The following is a 10,368-nucleotide window of genomic DNA, read 5'->3' on the forward strand; positions in this document are numbered from 1 at the left end:
AATCTACTTCAATATTTCCAACCAAATAAAAATCATCAATCTCGTATCCGCTCGAAAATGAAGTATTTAGCTATTTCCAATCTATTATACACAGTAACAAGAGATTGAATCACGATGTGATTTGTGATTAAGTGGATTTAAAACGATTAAATTTAAGAAGAATTATCATTAAATCAAATTCCATCGAGACTATAGGTTTTATGCGAACATGCGACATAATTGCATGTCATCCATCTTTTCGGACGAAATTTAATAATCTCCATCAACATGTGAGCAGCCCTGGTATTATTATTTCACTTTAACCGCCGGTAACCAAAGTTCGTTTATTCGCTAAATGCGAAATCGGCTTTAAATGGTTTTATTGATCCCTTGGCACCCACGATGCATACGTGATATTACGTTGTAACGAGCTACGTGGGTGCCTTTAATTCTCGACGCAATTAGCTTTCAATTTCCTATATATCTCCAAATATAATCGACACCATTACCATCCTACGGTGGACACTATGGAAAAGTCGGCTGTTCGTTTAATTCCATGGATGAGTGACGTACATAACGCAACTCTATCTCATCACGTTAATTAATGATTCATAAGCCGTATACTTTCAATTTATTTATTACAACATTTCTAAATAAATTTTACGAAAAATTAGATGAAACTCTAGTTTTGTAAAGTTAAATGAAAATTATGCACAATTATTACAATCTTGTGCAGATCAACTTGAACAACCACGATTCATATTAATTATTAAATAAAAATTAAATTATAAACTACATATTCTTACAATTAACTCATTGTTATTCGCTTAAATAAATAGAAGAAATTCTCTTTTCCATAATGTCATTGGTAATTGTCCATATAGTAATCACAAAATTAAATAAGTAAACGTAATACTATGTCACTAAATATATCATCGTTTAAAATTTATATTTTACTACATTTCATCTTATACCAATCAAAAACCTACATTCAAGGCAAATATCGAAACCTCAGAAATTTCTCATTTCGCACACCCTTCCCATAACTTCCGAAATAATCTCACCCTACGTCTCCTCACCACCGATACTAAAACTTCTTTCACTTCTTTCCAAACCAAAAATTTTTTCCATCTTCCTAATAGGTGTCACTCTTTCACGGAAAACTCTTCGAACGACCATCGCAACGATTCCCGCGATAAAGTCGTTCGATCGCTTCACTGTACCCTCCGCTACTTCGTGTTGTCGCGTGAGTGATTTGTGCCTCTCGAGGTGGCGCCTGACAAAACAAGTCGTTACCCGAATGTCGGCCCGGCTGACCCGTGCCGGCCACTATCTACTGTCACTGACGGCACTCGTAAAAGGGCGACGTTTATCTCGCCGCTCGCTGCTGCCAGTCGTCAAAAAGTTCAACTCGTTTCTCTCTTATCCCTGGCGGTCCGTCGTTAAGCCACCCTCTTCATTCCCACTCTTCGGCTCAGAGTATTTTCGCTACGAGGCGTAGCAAATCGCTCTTTGTCTCTCCTCTTCTTGTCAACGAGAACACGAGAAAGAGAAAGAGAGAGGAAGAGCGTACGCAAACTTTCGTCACGGAACGAGGTTTTTCCTCGGCGCGTGAAACTAAGCGCTGGATAGTACAGGAGAAGGTTGAACGCGTCGGCAACTTTTCCCCGGGAATACTTTCTCACCGGAGAGGTTCCCGAGGAATTTTCGACGGACACGCCATCGTCGTGGACACGTCGAGAGGAACGTCCGCCCGTAAACTTCGCCGGGATGCAGCGCTGAGAGACCGTGTAGTTATCCGCGAGCAAAGTAAAAAGTTCACCCCCGGGGTAATTACATTGTAGTGGCGGTTCTGTTTAAGTTACCCGCACCTTTTTCCGCTTCCGTCCGCGAAACTGCCAGTCTCGTGACGATTCTCGGGCCAACGAAAAACTTCCGACGGATTTTCGTGCCTCGTTTTGGACTCGCCTCGATATGAGCACCCTCTGCACGACACGGCATTTCGAAGTTTGATGACCGAGACTGGAACAACTCACGATGGGGAGTCCTGAGGAATTTGGGGTAGTGTAATAAGCTTGGAAGAAAGTTTAAATAAGCGTGGTAAGGCTTGTTTTCTTAAGGCTATGAGGCACGCTGAGATGGAGGAATCTGTGGAACGTGGAGATAGAATATATTGCTGTTTGCTGAACGATTGTCGGGGCATTCTTAATCTTGGAGGGATGGATACTTGTTGATGTTTGGATTTTAATCTTCGTTATATTTGTGGCGGCATTCGACGACGGAATTTTCCAACGGCTTCGCGACACAAAGCATAATATCATCAAAACGTAAGGCCGACATGCCTAATGTACCATCGATATTCCTACGGTCCTTCCGCCGAATATTCAGAAGAATGCGTACGCGGCAACGGTCGCGGATGTCTAACGAATGCGTGCACAGTGGGGATATCGAGAGGCAACGAAAGAAAAGAATTTGTTCAAAGATTTATTCGGTTTTGAACAGCGAAGTGCGAAGGGTCAAGTGTAACAGCGAAGTAAACATAGTCGAGAAGCGAGGATTGTTGATTGTTGGTTGTTGACTGTTGATTCTTAAATAAATTATATTGTTGAACATTGAGAGTATTTCGTGGGCACCTTACATCTAACTCCACCTCATATTATTTAACTCGGATATGTAACTTCCGTAAAGCATTTTTTAGAATAACTTAACTTCTTTTTAAATTGGATATGTCAATTAAACTTTTGTATTTTTACAGGCAATTTAAAGAGAAATAATCTTTCGGGAAGATGTTCATCGTCTAAAAGGACGATAATCATTTTTTAGTAGGATATACTTGTAATCATTCCTATAGAGCTTATCATTTTCCCCCCAAAATATGAATTTATAAATATGGTACTCTATCTGAAATATGAAGGCATAAATAGTTGATTTCGATTCAAAATTACTTCATCCTATTTCCAAATGCTTTTCAATTGTGCGCTTAAAGGACAACGAAACCCATTAGCTCCATTCATTGACACTCCGAACGTGATCATCTTCTTACGTTCCTACACGTATTTCCCCGCGAAAATCAGGGAAAATTTCACAGCCTATCTATTCCACTAACTTGGTGCGACCTTCGAATAAAATCGATGACAATGAACGAGAAACGATTCGTGAGAGCAGCCAGACGAATTCGTCCGGCCTTCCGGTATGAAAAATTCTCCGACGTCGGTTCACAGTTCGTTTAACAAATTCCACGGGACCAGGCGCGACCGGTTTCACCAGGAGTGTTCTCAATAATTCAGAAATCGGCGCCGGTTAAAGACAGTCGAGAGTGGCTGCCATTCTACCGGACGGATAGAAAGGGTGGGCCGATCTTCTTTCATTAAATCCCGTACAATTCACGCCGGCCGCTTTGTTTAAAGTACAATGGCCATCGACTCGGTGCAGCCGGTGGGCGTGGATACACGACACGGCCGAGGATCGAGTTGGCTCCGGTCGAAGCCTTGAGAATTGCACGGAGGCTCCTTGGAGATGTAGGGGACACTTCCAAAGGGAATTGGAGAACGATGATAAGGCAGAGCGCTGGAACAATGCCGGCTCGAATTCGCTGTCTTCTCGGATTGGGGTGAGATATGTTCGCGCGACGATTCACCATCCAGTTTTGTACATGCTTCCATCTGTCGCGTTTCAAGGACATGGGATGGTAGAAAGATTTGTATATGATAAATGCGAGGCAATAAGCACGTGTAACGTCCATTGAATTCTTCATTGCTCTGTTAATGATATTTCGATAATTAATTCGAGCCTTCTTCTTTAACTAGGAAATATAGAAAATTTATAATGTATGTACATATACTCATATTTTGAAGTATTAGGATACTTTCTGTTTTTATATAAGATGTAACAATTAAGTCGAATTGTCCAGAAAATTATTAATCGATCATGATTTCGTATTCATGCAATATGACGATGGGGAAATTTGTAAAAATTATTTGCAAATGTTACTAGGGGTGAGAAAGGTTGTAAAATTTCTCTACTATTATTAATTCGATCGTAGAAGAAATCCTTGGAAGTAATTAAAAAATAATGTAAACTTGTAAAAGTAGACTTAGATACTTCGTAAATTATTTTCATCGTACATTTTAATGTCAGTAAAGTGGTTCTACTTAATATTTTCTACGTTAAGAAACGGATTTTACTGAAATATTCTCCGCTCAAACCATTTTACACGAGATATATGAATGTTATTTGAGAAGTTCATTTATACATACATATTACATTCTTTTAATTTACTATACTTATTTGCGACGAGTCGTTCTCTAAAAACTAATAAGGGAATTTATCGTTTACTAGATTGACGATACTCAATTTCCTTAACAGTGTATTCCCCACATTGATACCAGCAAGTTCAGGCGAAGCACTTATCGTTGTTATCCGTCACTTTCCAGAAATTCATAGTACCGTGGTTCCATTAGCCGAAATTTATACATCCTCTACATGGAGATACGTGTACGCCGAAATTAATCCGCAAGTAAAGTCATCAACAGTCATTTATGCTTAAAGTATTTCTCCTAAATGGCTCTTTTAGTACGGTTGACGGTTCGTTAACAGTTGAATATTTACTCGTCACGTTCAAAAGTAATGGCACTGATGTTAATCATCAAATATAATTTATTCTTAATGCTGTGTTTAGCAAATCAATTTACCAATTTATCAATCGGTTTGCTAAAATCTGAATCAAATTACTTGACATTGAACAGTCAAATTGACCGATTCGTAATTTTATGTAGAAGTTACATAAATTTACAATTTACATAAATTTACATTTCTGAGAATTCGAATTTTTTTTATAGAATATATTGTTTAAATATATGTCCCCTTTATAGTATACATTTTTTCATATGTCTTTCATTCTAATTTCTTTAGTACCAGTTTTGTATTTTAATTACCACTACTTACAGTGTTAATATTCGTTAATATTTTTAGAATATTTAAAAAATCTTTCTCTAATTTTTCTCCTGTAATTCTCATCTATACAAATTTCATCTTTCTCCATTGATTAATGTTTAATCGTCTAGTTATCCATTGAAGAACATTCGAAATTTTTGAGAAACCTAACCTAAACCGTATATAACAATATATATAGCGATGTATTGGATCCTAGAGACTTCTGGCACACAGCTGAGCCTCTGACCAGCGTCGTCGCTCGACGGAGCGGATAATACGGTTTTAACGAACTGTTTTCCATAATGCAAGTAAAGCATTATCAGGCTGTTGAGTGCTGTATAGCCCTATACGTCGGATATTGGAAGCCGTTAACTTTAACGCCCCGATCCAAGCCGCTCGAGAGCGGTATTATAAATTCCTCCCGCCACGCAGAGAATACAAGAAGACGCGCGATAGGCATCCTCGTCGATCGACGTGTGGCGCTATAAAAATTAACGGGACACAAAATGGAACGAAGGTATAACTTTTTATCTGCAGCTATTTGACCTTTTTGGATGAAATATATAACGTATAAAGATATTTGTTGGAAGAATATTTCGTGTCGAGCTATTTGGAATTGAGAAAAATTGCATGATCTTTCTTTTAAATCTTTAGTTGGTTTTATATGAATTTTGGGTATATGTATGAATGATAAGAGAAACTGTCAAAGATGATTTTATTATCAAAAAATTGTATTTGTAGAATTTTAAATAATACGCGCGAGTTATTGTCGAGATTAAAATGATCAGCATTAGAAATTTAGCAGTTCTAATATCAAATTCTCTATTAATAAATAGGAATGATAGAAGATTTGTTCAATAAATCTGATATACGCGATGAAGACTTTTAGTGTAACACAGAATGCAGTGGAACTACATTCGTAAAGTACCAATGCATGTATGTTTGAACATAAATCCTGATTTCCTGAAAACTAAAGCTATCGCTTGAATACTTTCTACCTTCTACAACTCCTAGGTCCAAGAAATCATGTTTCATCCCGACACATCTCAGAAAAAGATGAAACAGTATCGATTGACCAAACAATTCTATAGACCTTATCGCAAGCTTTATCTAAGCTTCGCTATTTCCAACGATGTCACGAGACGACATCGGAAAACCTGAGTTTTCAAACGGCTGAAATAAATGGAGAGAGAAAAAGCAGAGAGGTAGGAAGAAAATCGAAGAGAAGAATTCGGAGAAACAGGGTAAATGAAATGGGCAGTAAGTACGTGCGGTTGAAAACGACGGAAAAAAAGGAAGAAATATGGAAGGATGGGAAAGATGAGAAGCCGGACAAGCAGGAAACGGAAATTTAATTAACGGGACACACTCGTCGGACGTATCCTTATTTTCATTGTTTTCCTCGGGCCCACTCCGCGGCAGGCTGTTATCGTCGAGCTCTGAAAGCCTCTCGGATAAAGGCCATCTTCAACGCCAAGCGCAGCTTTAAACGAGTGAATTATATTTCCGAAACCGGAATTGAAAGATAAATGCCAGGATGGACGATTTACTAATAAATAGGAAATCGAGGCTGCAGGCAGAAGAAAAACGTTGGAATAAAGAATCGTTGCGTCAATGAACAGGATAACCGAATGACCAGGATGTTGGATGAAGTCTGTTCTAGTCAGCGTTGGTTCGTAATTGAAAGCCAATCAGCAGTAGTGATTCGTTTGTTGAATTAGCTGCATTTTTCTTGCGAGATGAGAATTTATTTTATTAATTCGTTTCGTTCTACGCGTACCTCTGTTTCTTTTAAGTAATTCTAACGTCAATTAATAAAGTAGCATTCAATAGAATGCATTCATGTTATTAGTAGGATATCAGTATTGTTTTATAAATGAATCTGTTATATGAAAGAAACTAAAAGAATGAATTTACGATTGAGATGATAGGAAGAATGCTGTCTACTTTATTGTGAATTCTATTCTGTTTCTTGATACGTTTGGTTGCATGTGTGTCTAACAATGAGTAACAACAATAAGTGTTTAACAAAAACCAATCTTTTAGTTTGGTACAATGTAATCGCAAGAAAGCTTGGAGAAAAAGAACAACGGAGGAAAAAACAATGGAGAACGAAATGAATGTGACATTATGCAACTGATGTGAAAGTAAATATGCGTCAGACGATTCAGATATACGCTATGTTAATTACTACTACTATCCATATGAGATTTTCTGTATTTATTGCGTTCATAGCCTATGCAAAATTTACTTTCTTTCTAGAAAACATGAATTTTAGCTTATATAAAATTTAAGTATCCATCAATATTTAAATTCACGTAACACTGTAAAATTAATCCAAAGGTAACCAAAATATAAATATAATTATTCAAACTTGAAACAATGAATAACTGGGTATCGAAAAGTAGCACTCTCGTAAAATAGTTGTTTGGACATTTTGAACGATTGAAAAACTCCCATACAAGCGAGACCAAACATCATTCTGAAAAAATATATGCCATACGTGTATAAGTACTTTCTAACAGAATAAACTCTTTTTACGGCGCATGTACGCTTTTCCACGCGGCAAAGCGCGTAAGTAAGGATATGTCCGCAATATTTTACAGATTAACCAACCCCCATAAGATTTTGCGATTCTCATCGAGCGGAACGACTCGTAGCATACGTCATACGCTAAAGCCAGCTTAAGCGGTGCTCGTGGTTTCCAAATATGTATCTCACAAAATTGATCGTCCCTCTTTGAAACGCGTATGCACGCGTTTCCACGGTAAACCGTTTGTCTTACACATATCTTATTATACGAAACTTAATGGAATGAATCTTAGGTTTTCTCACATATTTTGATAGATAAAATGGAATTTTTATTGTCACATTTATATTAGCTTACATTATACCATATTTACGTGGCACTTATATCTCTAAAATGAAATTAATGATGGCGAAATATCATATTGTCCGCAAGCAAAGAAGATTTCGGTGATTATTAAGTAATTTTATTCTATTAAGATTTTAAGGTGTTATTTAACTAATTAAATGTAAATTTATCCGATGAATTTGTACTAATGGACTTAACGCACATAGATTAATCTTTTTTTTTTTGTAGACCTGATCGATATACATGTGTACAGAGAAAAACTAGCATCCGTTAATCGAATGACTTGTCTAATAAATTGTTTCTTTTCTCGTGTAATTTACCTTGACTTTATGCGAAAGAGTACAACATAATTCTTTTGTTCTATGAACGAACTTGTGATCAACGCTGATGGTCCAGACCGTGATCGCGCCATCGAGCAATTTTCACCGAGAAAAAATAGCTCCCGCTCATTCGTGAGTTACGTTACTCTGTTTTTTTTATCACGTGTACACGACGAATTTTTCATTCTCGCAGCTACTGGCGCGGCTGCCTTTGACATATATTTTTATCGATTTATCGAATCACTCGCTCTAGTTAATCCGATCGGCGACTGATTTAACATTTATTTTAATAACGTGCATTGGATCGTAAAAACAGAAATTCAAGAGGTACAGTTACGATATAATAATTAACAAGTCAGCTACTTAAAATGCACTAGCTTTCTGTTGATCGGAAAGGGAACTCGATTATTTAAAGCGCGAAAATATATTTTATTGTACGTAACTATTTTTTCATTTTTCAAAATGTATTAAAATAGTTAAACATCTCCATGTTTCTACCTTTGAAGTAAAATAATATTATGCAAAACGTTGAAAAATAATGATTCGACGTTTTATATTGAATGAGAAAATACAAAGTTGGTTATAATATACATACAAAAATATAATAACATTTTTCTCGAATATTTCGAAATGATAGATGAAACATTTTATCTAAAAAACAACAGTATAGCATAATATTTCGATAAAACTAAAATCCAATTTTTATATCATTCTTTTTTAGCCTCTTTTCGTTATTCATAAATCATTATCAATCATACTTAATTTCATACGTTTTCTCGTGTCGAAACTACGTATCACAGCTTATCATTCCAAACGCTAAATACGATGATATTGTGCAGCAGGATATCTGGTTGAAACGAGTCGATACGCATTCACAAAAACTTGAACCGTCACCGGTATTTTCATCGTCAGTTTCGCGCTTCCTCAACGGCTGAAATGTTCACAAATGTATAGCGATGCCGCCGAAAGGCAATAAAGACGGTCATAAACGCAACGCTTTGCTGCCAATTGCACAGCACAGTTTCGTCCACGTTCAGATTATCGTCAACATATCGCGTCTAAACCGTTTCTAAATACGTTCGGTAACAGTTTCAGAAGTCTCATTGCCGGTAATGGGCTCGATGAAAGCGCGAATACAGTATCCTCGCAGTGAATTGTCATAAAAAGACGAAAATTGAACGAAATCTAACTCTATCCTGCGTCGTTTTTTCGCTGATATCGTTAAACAAAATCACTTTACTTTTATCCAGCAGTTTATCGACATATTTTTTCCCTTTCACGATTTTCGAATAAAATGTTTTTTAGACATCTCTGGAAAATTTTGTTTCAAATATCTTGATGGGTTCGGTAAATGAATGTCATTTGATTTAATGAAATAAATAATCAATCGAAGCATTGAAAAGATCGAACGCCAGCCGGCCATGTTTGAGTGAAACTCTCGTCATTAACGTTTAAACGCTTCGATCAATTGAAACCAATCCGGCGTGAAAGTGTCGATGGTTGATAAAAATTGACAGCGCGCTTCGCTCAATTATTTAAGTTAATGAATATCCTCGACTGACGGCCTGTGAACATTCGAGTGTTAATTTCGTCGATAATGATAACGCGAAAATCGATATTTTTTCACATGATCCGCTGCGTCGTTATTTTGATGGACCAATGTGGCAGAATTGCGTTTCAGTTACATTGAGCTTTGTAGGAATTTTTATACACGTTCTCTGTGTGGAAAAATTTAAATATCGAATATAATGAAAATTTCTTTAATGTCTTCTTCGTTATTCTATTCTAGTGTACTCGATATGTTACGCTCAATGGCAGAATATACATAATGTGATTGGTAATAATTACAACGGTAGTTATGAATTTCATTTATTTATTTGTTAAGTGATCTTTAAAAAAATACATTATAATCTAATTAAATACAACATTAACCCTGAACATCAGATCATATCATGAACCATTTTATCATATTGTTTAATTACTTACGTATCTTGAATTCGGTTCTTCAGCCGAATTTAACCATCCTCCAAGGATTAAAATGACAAAGGAGCTTCGAAAGTTCCCAGAAATACAGCAAATATTATACTTTCTATTCACCCTGTTCGGAAACAGCTACCTAGTGTTTAAAAACTTCTAAAACTTCAACAGGACAGCTGCCATTAATCAAAACATCTCCGATCACGAATCACGCGCAAACATTCCTGCTAACAGCAGACCAACAAAACTTCACTTTTGAAGCCTGATCAAGCCGGCGCACTTTTT

The 10,368-nt window shown here is 36.7% G+C and overlaps 1 long non-coding RNA gene across 2 annotated transcripts in view; it reads left to right on the top strand.

The window, feature by feature from the left end:
- Positions 1-10,368, top strand: part of LOC138190047 (uncharacterized) — a 238,701-nt gene that overhangs the window by 140,777 nt on the left and 87,556 nt on the right. The window lies entirely within an intron of this gene.

The sequence above is a fragment of the Bombus flavifrons genome, chromosome 2, assembly GCF_040668555.2.
Source record: "Bombus flavifrons isolate JBK064 chromosome 2, iyBomFlav1_principal, whole genome shotgun sequence".
Classification (NCBI taxonomy): Eukaryota; Metazoa; Arthropoda; class Insecta; order Hymenoptera; family Apidae; genus Bombus; species Bombus flavifrons.